Raw genomic sequence first — 12,514 nt, 5'->3', positions numbered from 1 at the left:
GATCGGCGTCACGGACAGTGGTGATGGACGACGGAGAAGAACGATCGGAGATTCGAAGGCGATGGGTGGCTGTGAGTGCTACGACGGAGGCGATAAACGACGAAGGCGATGAACGATGGAGGAGGACGATCAACGTCGTGGACAGTGACGATCGGCGTCGTGGACAGTGTGAGAGTGAGATAGAGAGTAGAGGGAAGAGAGAAAGAGAGAGACACAGAGAAAGACAGATTTGAGATGAGGGATGAGGGTTTGGTTTACATATGTGTATGTATATATATAGAGGTAAACTAGTAATTTCACTTCGGGGACAAACGGGGATAGGGACGGAGACGGGCTGGGGATGGGGCTGGGACACTTATCCCCGTCCCCGGCACGAAACTAATTGAGGATTGATTTTTAAATACCATTTTTGTCCCGTTGGGGATATTTTTCGAGAAAAAACCTCTCAAATTGGGATTGGAGAGTCGGGTCCCCATCGGGCCGGGTTCAAATTGCTCTCCCTAATTGTAGTTACTCAAAATTTATGTAAAATATGTTACGGTAACTTATATAACTCACCTTACTATTTGTGACAACTCCAGTACGTATAATAATTGGTATTTAATTAATTAAGAGGTTTGAATTTTGTTAATTGTTCATTATTCTGGTTCAATTTGGGATTTATGAGAATTATGGAGTCTGATTTATATGTAATTTGATTATGGATTTATTTTGGAATTAGATATTGAAAGTCTAAATGGCTCAAGATAGTACAAATGATGAATTAAATTATTTTAATTTTGAGTATCGAACCATATGGGGGTTTAATTAAATATTCAATTCAAATTTATAAAATTGAAATTTGATTAATTGGGTCCAAATTGGAGTTAATTAAGTTATACGAATTAGGAATTAAGATTATTATGAATTAAATTGATTTATGAGGTGCCTAATTTGAATAGGTTATTTATTGACGAAATTTTGAGTCTGATCATAAATTGAAGGCTTAAATGATTTAAGAAACCAAAATTGAGGATAGAAATAAGTTTAATTTAATATTTAGAGCCTTTTGGGGGATTGATTAAAAATCCGATTCAGAATGATAAATTTTAATATAAATAATTGGGCTCTAAGGAAGTTAAATTAGACTGATTAAATTATGCGAGATTTGTAATTAGTTACGATTAATTAAATTATGTGCTAATTGAGATTTATTAAGATTAAGTGTTAATTATAATCAGTTAAGATTGGGATTGAATTAAATTAATACATAAATTAATAACTTGATTCAGAAAGGCCCATAATATGTGCACGTGTGAATGTGCTGAACCATGAAATGGGTATATGTGTATTGTGTTAATTTCAAGTAGAGAAATGAACTCATTCTTTATTCTTGAAGAAGTTCGGGAGAGGGAGAGGAACGGGGAGAGAGAGAGAGAGAGAGAGAAAGTGAGAGAGTATTCAATTTAACTGGTTGTTGGAGAAGAAAAGAGTTGCTGGAAATGGAGGAGAGCTCAAGAGCTATGGATCAAAGAAAGAAATGAAGAAAAAAAAAAGAGGAAGTAGAGGAGAATCAATCAAATATACTGAAATTAAAGTTTAAGGTATGAAATTTATGTTTAATTTTGTAGAATCCTTGTGTTATACTTGAAATTAAAGATGAGTTTGGGTTCAATTTCACATAAATTGGAAGAAATTAAAAAACAAAGATGAGGGGATTAAGTTAGGTTCATGGTTATGAAAATTAATTATTTTGGATTTGATGTTGTGATCTTGCATGAAAATAAGTCTCATTGTTACGTGCATGAGCAAATTAATACTCTAATTACAACATGCATCATGGATTATGAAAAATCTGAATTAATTCAATTTCATATTTTGAAGAGAAAAAAGGGAAAAACTTTAGAAAAATCAAATTTATGAAAATTTGGAGTTAATCTTAAAGTTAGACAAAGTTTTGATTTTATTATGAAAATTAGGAATTTGTTTGATTTTTATTTTTAATCCATGCATGTAATTTAATTTAAAAGTGTTGTTCAATTCAATTATATTTTGGAACATATATGATCATAAATTAAGTATTTGGTTAAAGATTGAGTTAATAAGTTTAAATTCTACGAAATTGATTTTGCTATAAAGAAAATGAATTAAATATAAGTTTGGACAAATTAGGGAATGAATTATAATTTTACTTTGAGAATCAAAAATTGATTTGATTTTGATTTAATTTCATACATGCAAATATTTTTGCAAGGGCCTTATAGATTCAATTTTATGTTTCATAAAACAAAGAAAGAATTGAAAGATGATTTTTAAAACATAAAATTCAAGGTTTAAATTTTAATTAAAATCATGGAATTTTAAAATATAAGTGGAATTAACTTTAAATATATGTAATTGGGAACGTTTTTGCATATTTGATTGAGTCATGCATGAACCTAAGTTTTGAAATGAAGATTAATAAGTTAAGATTCAACATAAATTAGTTGGTTAAAGAATGAGTCATTGATTAAGTAGTAATTGATTAAGAAACCAAGTAAGAAATCGGTCTATTTGGAAAATAATGATTTAGTAATGAAAGAATAAATGAAATGAGAACCCAGTTTATTTGAGTAAGCAAGAATAAACATAGTAGAATTTCAGATTACCTAGACAGTAAAAGACAAGAAAAGTTAAAATTGATCAAGAAAGTGATATTGTGCCTGTTTGGTAAAACTTTTTTCCAACTTAAATCAGCTTTTGGCTTAAATTAAGCTATGTTGGTGTGTTTGGTGCAGCTTATAAGGCACAGATTATAGCTTAATTTAAGCCATTTTCGGCTAAAATCTCAAAGTTGGCCCAAGGGTGCTTATCAATTTAGCTTAAGCGCGTAGTTGATCCTGGAGGGGCAAAATGACTTATATGCCCCTCCAAAACTTAAGAAATTACAAAAATGCCACTATATAAACACAGCTCTGAGTTCAGACCTAACACTTCTCCTCTTAAACGGCGCTCTCCTCTTCTCCTTTTCTTTCGCTGCCGAACGGCGAATAATTGCTCCACACATCAAAGATCGCCGACGATCGTCCCTATTTTCCGTTGATCTCCATGAAAAAGTAAGGTTTGAAACCCTAAACCCTATGTTTTGTTATATATAGATATATATATTAGACATACACATCGATTTAGGGTTTTTTTGGTTTTTGGTTGCTTTATGTTCAAATCCGATTAGGGTTTGTATTTGTTTTTGGTTTCTGGTTGCTCTCTCGCTCTTGCTCTCTCTCTCTCTCTCTCTCTCTCTCTCTCATCGATTTTGGTTTCTGGTTCATTTAGGGTATCCCTCTTTCTGGTTCATGAAGGCAATACATCGATTTTGGTTTTGGGTTTCTGGTTTCTAGTTCATGTAGTCTCACATATATTTTATATTTATCTGAATAATTTTCTTTTTTTATAATTTGGATTTTACCCATATCTAACAAACGTTTTGCTATGTTTGCTATTCTGGTATCTCTAATCTTCTCGTGCATATGTTTGGGTTTTAATCATCTAGGTCTCTTGTTTTTTGATCAAATTTTCGACCCTGTTTAGTGTTTGCACTAATTTGAAATTTAGGTTATTTAAGAGTTCTGTAATTATGGTTTACCTTAGATATGTTTATTGGATTTGATCTCATCTACATGCTCATGTGGTTACCCAATCTTGCTTATTAATTATTATCCACAGTTCATGTAGTTTTCTATGTTTATGCAATGCCCTTATTAAATGAACAAGTGCAAGTAAGGTAATCTTAAATTCAGATGTTTTGAGTTTTACTCTTGATAGTAGCTCTTGTTTTAAGCAATGATTGTGATTAATTTAAGTAGAACAACGTAAATTTCATCATATTTTCTTGCACTAAACATAAAGATTGTGAAATCCATATTTACCTTTGTTGCTAACGATAAGAGAATTAAGTAAAGATTCTATTTATGTGTAATATTGTTCATTTATAAATAATTCATCTTGTTGTAAACTTTTGGTATTTAGCGACCAAGCTTGACCTAAAATCTAGCATGTCAAAGTTCAGGCTTTACACAAAAATGTAACATGTCAAAGTTTATTGCATGGTGGGTGATATCACTTGCTACTGTCATGTGGTATTTTTCATGAATATAAAGGCATATGTTTATGTTTATTTCTCAAATATTTAACATAAATGTAAAGTTAGTAGAGCCAAAAATTTCTCTCCAAAATAAGACACTTTTAAAACTATTTGCCAGATTTGAGCTCTAAAGCACATCAACATCCTTAATTTAGTTAAACTTGCATTCTACCAATAGGAAATCAAATTTGCCCTCAACAACCTTTATCTTTGGCATTTTTACCCTGTGAAAAACAAAAGGAAGTTCAAAATATATGAGAGGCATTGGATTATCTTAAACTTCTTAATGCTCAGATGTGTTCCTAAACTTTAAATCTGCCCTCAGACAGTTGTAGAATAGTTTGCATAGGGAAGAAATGTGAAAGGCTTTAGGAGAATAGGGAACAGTTTGCCCTTAGACAGGTGTAGTTCTGCATAGACAGTTATAGAACAGTTTGCATAGACAGTTACATTAGGAGAATAGGGAACAGTTTGCATAGATAGTTGTAGAACAGTTTGCCCTTAGACAGGTGTAGTTCTGCATTATTAATGAAAAATGTGAAGGGCTTTAGGAGAATAGGGAAGAAATGTTTGAAAATCTTTTCATAAATGTTTACCTTTCTCCTTAAGAAATGCCTTTATTAATTTTACCTTTCTCCAACAGTGTAGAAACGCTTTTGTTTGAAAATCTTGTCTGGGTCTATGAAGGCCTTGTGTGTATAATTTTTATCACCACAAAAAAGTATGACTTTTACTTTAGGGGACTAGGAGAATAGGCCTTGGAATAAGTGTAATTTTATTACATAATTACAAATAACTCTCCCATTTGAAAATTGTCATTATGTTAGAAACATTTTATTCAATCAATACTTTGTGGGTGCAATGTATTTACAATTAGCTTCCCAATGAGGATTTGGATTCAATTGTTCCTAATTAATGCAGAGGCATGTCATCCTCTAGTAACTATTATTCTAGTGGTGAGAGCTTCGACTTGAGGTATGAGGCTTTGAAATGTGATTGTGGGCTAAGAAATGTCATAAGGGTTACCGAGTCTAACAAGCCATCTAAAGGAAACTGCATTTCATTTGTGATAAGAGAAATTGTCAATTTTGGAGGTGGTGTACCCTAAAATCTGTGACGATGGTAGAGAGGCTGAGAAACGAGAGAATGCTTGATCAAAATCAAAATATGGAGACAGTAGGACTAAAAGTGAAGAACCAAATGCTTGAGCAATCCAATGCTTTCATGAAGCAACTTGTTGTGGGTCTGCTCACGATTTGTATTGTTATGTCAGTTGCATTCCTCTTCAAATGATGATAGGTGTCGTTTAGAGATACTCGATGTTTTTGTGCTAATGTAGTTTACCATGAACTATTGTACTAAGCTTTGTACCCAATGAATGTTAACGTAGTTGCCATGTATGGTTCTTTTGTACTAATCTAGCTGTTGTAATGCAAGCACTAATGAATGAGTTTGTTTTAAATTTGCATTTTTCTTTCATAGAATAAGTACCCAAGAGGAAACACAATCTGAAAATAGGAAGAACAAGGGAAAATCAAGTCAAGTACTATCCGTTAAAGCTCATTGGGATGCAAATCAAATGAAATTTTTATTAAGCTTTGTGTTGAGCAAGTAAAGGTTGGACATAGACCTGGTACACACTTAGATAGGGTCAGGTGGGAAAATGTGATAACTAAGTTTAAAAGTATGACTAGAAAAGCATACCAACGAATACAAATGAAAAATCATTGGGATATGTTGAAAAAAGATTGGCTTCTATGGAATAATCTGTTAAGGGGTAAGACAGGCTTAGGTCGTGATACATTGACTGGAGCTATATTTGCATCTGATGAATGGTGGACCAAGAAATTGGAGGTACGTGAATTGCTTAATGTACATATTTTGTTTGTTTTTTTGTTTAAATACACCAAATTTTGTTACTTGAAATTGTTAAATTTTCCTTTGTAATTATTGCAGAGATATCCTGATGCTGCTAAATTCCGGCGTATGCTGTTGTAATTCACTGAAAACTTAGACATACTATTCTCAGAAGCAGCTGCTACAGGAGAATGGGCATACACTCCTAGCTCAGGGGTAACGCCTCACACTGATGAGACTCCAGAGGAATTTTATACCCCGCATGATGCTGAATTTCATGATGATGCTGATTTGGAGGTGGTTCATCATTCCAAGTTAAACAAAAAGCGGTCATCAAACACTGATGGTTCATCAACCAAGAGCAAGACAAAGACAAAGAAGAAATTTATTGGTACATCTCTACTGAACAAGACATTTGATCGTATTGTCGATGTGGTTGAGTCATCTTCAGTAACTTTAACACAGACCTCATCAAGATATCCTTTAATTGTAGAATGTTTGACGATGTTGGAAAGCATCCCTGGTGTGTCCCTGGATGATGAGTTGTATGTGTGGGTTGCTAGATTGTTTTTACGAGACAAACGTCGTGAGTGCTTCATGAGTCTTCCTACGGATGAAGTTCAGTTGAGGTTTCTAAAGTTGGAGATTGAGATGGAAAAGACCACCACAGGCTATCGCGGCTAATTGTTTTTGAGATAGACTGTTGTGTTAAACTCATTATTTTTTTTCTTTTATTAATATGTTGTTGGACTTTGACAGATATTGTTGGCTATGTTGGACTTTTATTAATATTTTGTTGGACTTTGATTAATATTGACTATGTTGGACTTTTATTATTAATATTTGGGTAGGTAGCATTTTCTTAGTTGAATGGTAGGTGAATGGTTGACTAGTTGAATGTTAGTTAAATGGTTGGATGGTTGGATGGTTGGTTTCAATTTTGAATATGAATGGTAGATGAATGGTAAAGACTTTTATATATACATGTTTTCTAGCTGGTGTTATTATGAGAAAGGTTGAATTGCCTTATGCTTGTTGTGTTGTATTTATTTTTTGTGTTTAATGTCCATCTATTGCTGTGCTGGATTTTCATTTGTTGCTGTTGCTGTACTGAATTTGGAGGTCATTCTGGTTTGAATTTCAATCTGTTGCTGCTATATTGTTGTGTTCATTGGAGGTCAAATTATAGGAAGTTAAATTTGCTTGTTGTTTTTAATGAGCATTTGATTAATTTGTCGGTTTTTGTGTTAATAAATAATAATTCTCTTTTGTTGAAATTGTGTAAAAATTGAAGTTATATGTTCGCTAATGTTCTTCCTTATTCTGTAACCTACACTACCTGTTTTGGCTGATGGTTTGAAATCACCAAAATATTCAACCAACAACCTACTGGTTTATGGATGTATTGGGTTTTTGTTATAATAAATTGGTGTGCTATGTGGTGATGTAATCCAATTTTTGGGCCAAAAAGAAACAAAAGTTAAATCATGTAAAGTAGCATAAACTTAAGGCTTTATTTATTTTATTTTTATTTTTTAAATATATGCCAAGTAGTTAAGTGGTGAGTAAATTTATTAGTGAAAAAAATAAATTTATTGATGTGATTCGAAATACATAAACTTGTGTTTATTCTTATCTCATCAGGTGCAAAGATATGTATTTCTAATTAGGGATGACATTTCAATAAATATTATGAACTTTCAGTCGAAGTCAATAATTAACAAAAATGAAAGTCAATAATTAACAAGAACTAGTGGTGATATTTTTTGCCAAGATCTCTATCAATCGATAATTCTATAAATGAACACTTATTTGGGTTTTGACAATGGTGAAGACATGTATCTCTCTTCCGTACTTCAATGGTGAAGACACTTAGTGTTGCTTATGTTGTCAAAACACTACTTGAACAAATTTATTCACATATATTTATTATAAAAAAAATTTGTAAAAAAATTATTATGAAATGAGAAGTGTAGTTAAAATTCAAGTAGTGTATTGTGAAGTTTATGTATAAAATTACTCTAAATCATATACTGATATTTGGAATAACTAATTGCATGTTTTATTGATTAGACTTATTTACTCATAACTCTTGAGTATTATTATTTTTATAAAATCCTTTTGGGTATGAGAAAATTTTGAGCTTTTTTAGATGTGTTTTGTGTTTGTAGAATGATCATTTGATATTAATAATGATGCTAAGAAATTTATCAAAGTGATAAATAATTAAAACATTTTTACTTTTATTTGTAATGCTTAATTTGGACTAAAATCTAATTACAAGAAAGCAAGGTCATTCTTGTAATAGTAACTATGCCTTTAAATGGGTAGGTATTTTGGAGATGAGTAACAGTGATAACGAATGGAATGATGATCACAATGATGAAGATACTGAAGATGAAGGCAGCACATTGCAAACCCAACAACATAATAACATGCTCTTAGCTTCGGCGGCAATAGTTGTAGTGACATATGTGACAAATTATTTGATAAAAAAGTCATGTAAGACATCTAGTTTAATAGGGGGGAAGTGGATGGTAGAATTACAAGAAGGGAATCGGACAAGAATATTTGAAAATTTTTGAATGAAAAGAGAGGTATTTTATCAATTGTGTGATTTGTTACAAACAAAGTATGGCCTTGAAACTGGACGAAAAGTCTCGGTTCAGGAGCATGTTGCAATATTTTTGTATATTGTTGGCGGTGACATTCGAAAAAAAAAATACCCAAGAAAAATTTCAACATTCCGGCGAAACTATTTCAAAATACTTCAAGAAGGTGTTAAAAGCTGTTACAATGATGTCTATTGATTGGGTAAGACCTCAACCGAGAAATGGTGTGCATCCATATATTCGAAGCAAACGCAAATATTATCCTCATTTCAAGGTAAAAAAATAATTACAAGTGGAACTTGGGTGTTACATATAATAATGTTGGTCGGATATTTCTAATAATCTATGACTAAAAATAATTTTATGAACTATTTTGTAATAGGATTGTATTGGAACAATTGACGAAACATACATCAAAGCATATATATCTCCAGATACGCAACCTCGTTTAATAGGTAGAAAGAGATATGCAACTCAAAAAATAATGGTCGCATGTGACTTTGATATGTGTTTCACATTTTGCTTACCAGGATGAGAAAGAAGTGCACACGATACTTGGATCTTCTTGGATACAATTAGGAATCCTAGTTATAATTTTCCAAAACCACAAGCAGGTAACTGTTTTATATTTGATTGCTACAGTAGATGCATCACACTCACATCTCCATATTTGTTTTTACATTTATAATTGCTTACTTTAATTTCATTTTGTAATTTTAAAATAGATGAATTTTACTTAGTGGATGCTGGGTATCCAAACATGAAAGGATACCTTACACCTTACAAAGGAGAGAGATACCATCAAACTCAATTTGAACATGGTCAACCTCCTCAAAATGCACAAGAAAAATTCAACCAAGCACATTCATCACTTGGAAGTGTAATAGAAAGAACGTTTGGGGCTTGGAAAGCAAGATGACCGATGATAAAGGATATCCCACCAAACTACAAGTAGGCGACCCAAGTCAAACTTGTTTGTCCAACAATGACAATTCATAATTTCATCCGACGAAGTGAGTTCCGCGATATTGCATTTGACTCTTATGATAGATTCACAGATTATGTGCCTAATGAAGATGAAGGATCTTCGTCTCAACAAGCATGCCATGGAAATGATGTTGACTGTGATGACAATGAGATGGAAGTGAGGAGAGATAATATTTGTATGTCAATTTGCAGACGAAATTATGAGATCTTTAAATATGTAAGAAGTTTTATTTTTGTAGGGAAGTGGTTTGAAAATACTCTTTTGATCCACTGGGACGCTCGAGATCCTCAGCTAGCAACCTGAAAATGAATAAACACCCCGGTCGGGGGTGCCGGAATTAGCATTCCGACGATTAAGTCAGTGTATGCTCTCTTAGTTACTTGTATCTTAAGTTAAGCGTAATAATTCTCACATACCTTTCTCCGGCTGATGTTCTTTTATTTATATCTTTTCTTTCTTGGGGCTCAGGGCTGGGCCCACCTTCAATTCGCCATATAATTATTTACTCGACTCCTTTTGTTGCAAACTGCTCTTCGCTCGGCCCTTTACTCAACTGGTTATTTGGCCGAAACTTTTGGATTTGTATGTATAAGACGGGGCTGAATGAGATGTATATATTTCGACTCTTCAAGTTCAATTATTCGACCTCTTTATGTCTCCCAATATTCGGTCCCCACAATTGCCCCCCAAACACTCCACTAACAACAGTTAGCTAGTGTGTTTGGTTTTGAACTCGAAAAGTTAGAGCCGAAATTCGGCGGCTAACCTTATTCCAACGCGGATGTCAGAGCTCACGCCTTTCGGTCGTCATTACAACTTCTCGCCCCTTCGTACGCTTCTTCCATTTATTATGATTCAAAATTTCGTCGTCTTTTCGAACACATACACATTTTTGGACACTTGAAGCTCTTGGAGTGCCTTCTGACTCACCTCTGTAACTTCCTTTTATCCCTCATTGTCCTCTCCATCACTTGTAAGTTCCCTTCATCTCTGCTTTGAATCCCTTTTCCTGGTTTGTTTTTAGTTTAGCGTACTCATATAGGCTGACGAAAATGGCAAAGCATTTGAAAGACCTGCTCTCCGCGGATCGAGTCTCTAGCTTTCGACGCTATTTTTCTATCCTTGATGACGTCTGTCTTTCACTTGTGACAGACACCACCCTTGATATGGAGAGGGCTGATAAAAGCACAATCATCTTCCCTCTCTTATCAATTGCAGAGGGCGGAGTTTGTTTCCCCCTTCACCCATTCTTTACAGCTGTCTTTCGCCATTGGGGTCTAATCATGTCACGACCCAAACCCGCCCCTGTAGGTTTAGCACCGTAACTGGCCAGTAATCCGTGGATTACCAAAGGCCTCTGAAGATTTTAGCAAATAATAAGGGGCTACGGAAGTAATAATACAAAATAGACAAGTCCAATGAGCTGTGATAACGTACATGGGACAGTACATTTCAAAACTTATATATATACATAAGCATGCCAGTCAAAGGACACCAATATTTACAAAGTATTACATCCCAAGACCTGTCTTAACAAAATAGTTACAAAGACTAGCATGGAAACAAAAACAGCCATGGCATTAGACTTCGATCGGAACCTTCTTGGGAGACACAACGGTTGGCTAACAAAACAGTACAGAAGATCGTCAACTTTGGCCCTGGTCACACGCTGGCTCACCTACATACATAATATAAACTGTGAGCAGAAGCCTAGTGAATAATAACAGAGTAAAGGGGTTTTATGAATGATGTCCATCACAGGTTAGAATCTAGTATTTAAATCAGAACATATTCAGATTTCACAACAGGAATAGATTCAGATACACACTCATGTTCATATTCAGATTCTGCTTAAGGTCATACGTGGTACACCCATTAGCTATCAGATCAGATTGGTCTAGAGACCCACATACATAGTTGGTACCAACGACCATAAAGGTCCATATCTTGCGCGCAAGTAGCCATGGTATTGTTACCCCCAGGCAAGGGCTACGTGCAGATTGGCCGCGGTATTGTTACCCCCGGGCGAGGGCCACGTATAGATTGGTCGCGGTATTGTTACCCCGGGCGAAGGCCACGTGAACTAAGGGTGCCACAATTACTTTTCAGAAAATTGGACATTCATTCATAATTCATAAGATAGCATTTCAGAAAACAAATCATACTATACCAGTCAGAAAATACTTAAGTTAAACATAACTTTACAGAGTTATTACTCACAGTGGGCCTTGAGACAAACAGATGGAGCAGGTTAGTCAGACAGGACGCGGTACACGACCTACATAACACAAAACAGATACACACTTAAAACACACATTCTAATTGTACAAAACTTATTTCGTTGGCTCTTAGTGTGTTTTTAATCTCTTATCCTCATTAAGGGGTCTTAAACATGGTCTAGGAATGCCTAGGATGGAATGAGGATGCAAGAATGTATTGAAAACCATTTCTCAAATTTTGCTGAAGATAAGGTCCATGCTCGAGCGTAGCTTTTCATACTCGAGCGGACATCAAATAAAGAAGCTCTGCTCAAGCGTAGACTTCCCCGCTCGAGCGAACTGCAACTCAAGAAAAAGTGCTGGATGCAAGAAATTCACGCTCGACAGGCACTCGACCCCCGCTCGAGCGTGTGACACAGACCCTCGCTCGAGTGTGGCTTCCCCCGCTCGAGCGGACTGCAAAACACACAAACTTCTGGGTATACGCATTTCACGCTCGAGCGTTACTCTTGCCACTCGAGCGGAAGTGCATGTACTCAGGCTTCACACTCGAGCATGAAAGTCCCCGCTCGAGCGTGGGTCAAATTTCTGGAAAATCCAGATTGACCTCCAAGCACGAAACTCAACCTTCAACCAACCAAAACTCATTTTTCGAGGCCAAATCTTTGGAAAACACTTGGTAACCCATAAAACAACATGTTTAAAGCTTCAATTTAAGAAATCATGGCCCAAGAGTAAA

General features: G+C 34.7%; 1 long non-coding RNA gene across 2 annotated transcripts; it reads left to right on the top strand.

Annotated features, from left to right (window-relative positions):
* Positions 1-1,356: 1,356 nt before the first annotated feature.
* On the top strand, positions 1,357-9,793 carry LOC145797530 (uncharacterized). 2 transcript variants are annotated; one of them, XR_014339088.1, is made up of 3 exons: positions 1,357-5,953; positions 6,056-9,182; positions 9,294-9,793. It is a non-coding gene; the product is annotated as an uncharacterized LOC145797530 (long non-coding RNA). The 2 variants fall into 2 exon arrangements; XR_014339089.1 differs by lacking the exon at positions 9,294-9,793 and having other exon boundaries at positions 1,359-1,583; positions 3,031-5,953; positions 6,056-7,233.
* Positions 9,794-12,514: the final 2,721 nt, after the last annotated feature.

This window comes from Camellia sinensis, chromosome 8, assembly GCF_055761805.1.
Source record: "Camellia sinensis isolate YWXY chromosome 8, ASM5576180v1, whole genome shotgun sequence".
Lineage (NCBI taxonomy): Eukaryota > Viridiplantae > Streptophyta > Magnoliopsida > Ericales > Theaceae > Camellia > Camellia sinensis.
Note: the sequence above shows the minus strand (reverse complement) of the source record. Positions and strands in the feature narration are given on the sequence as shown.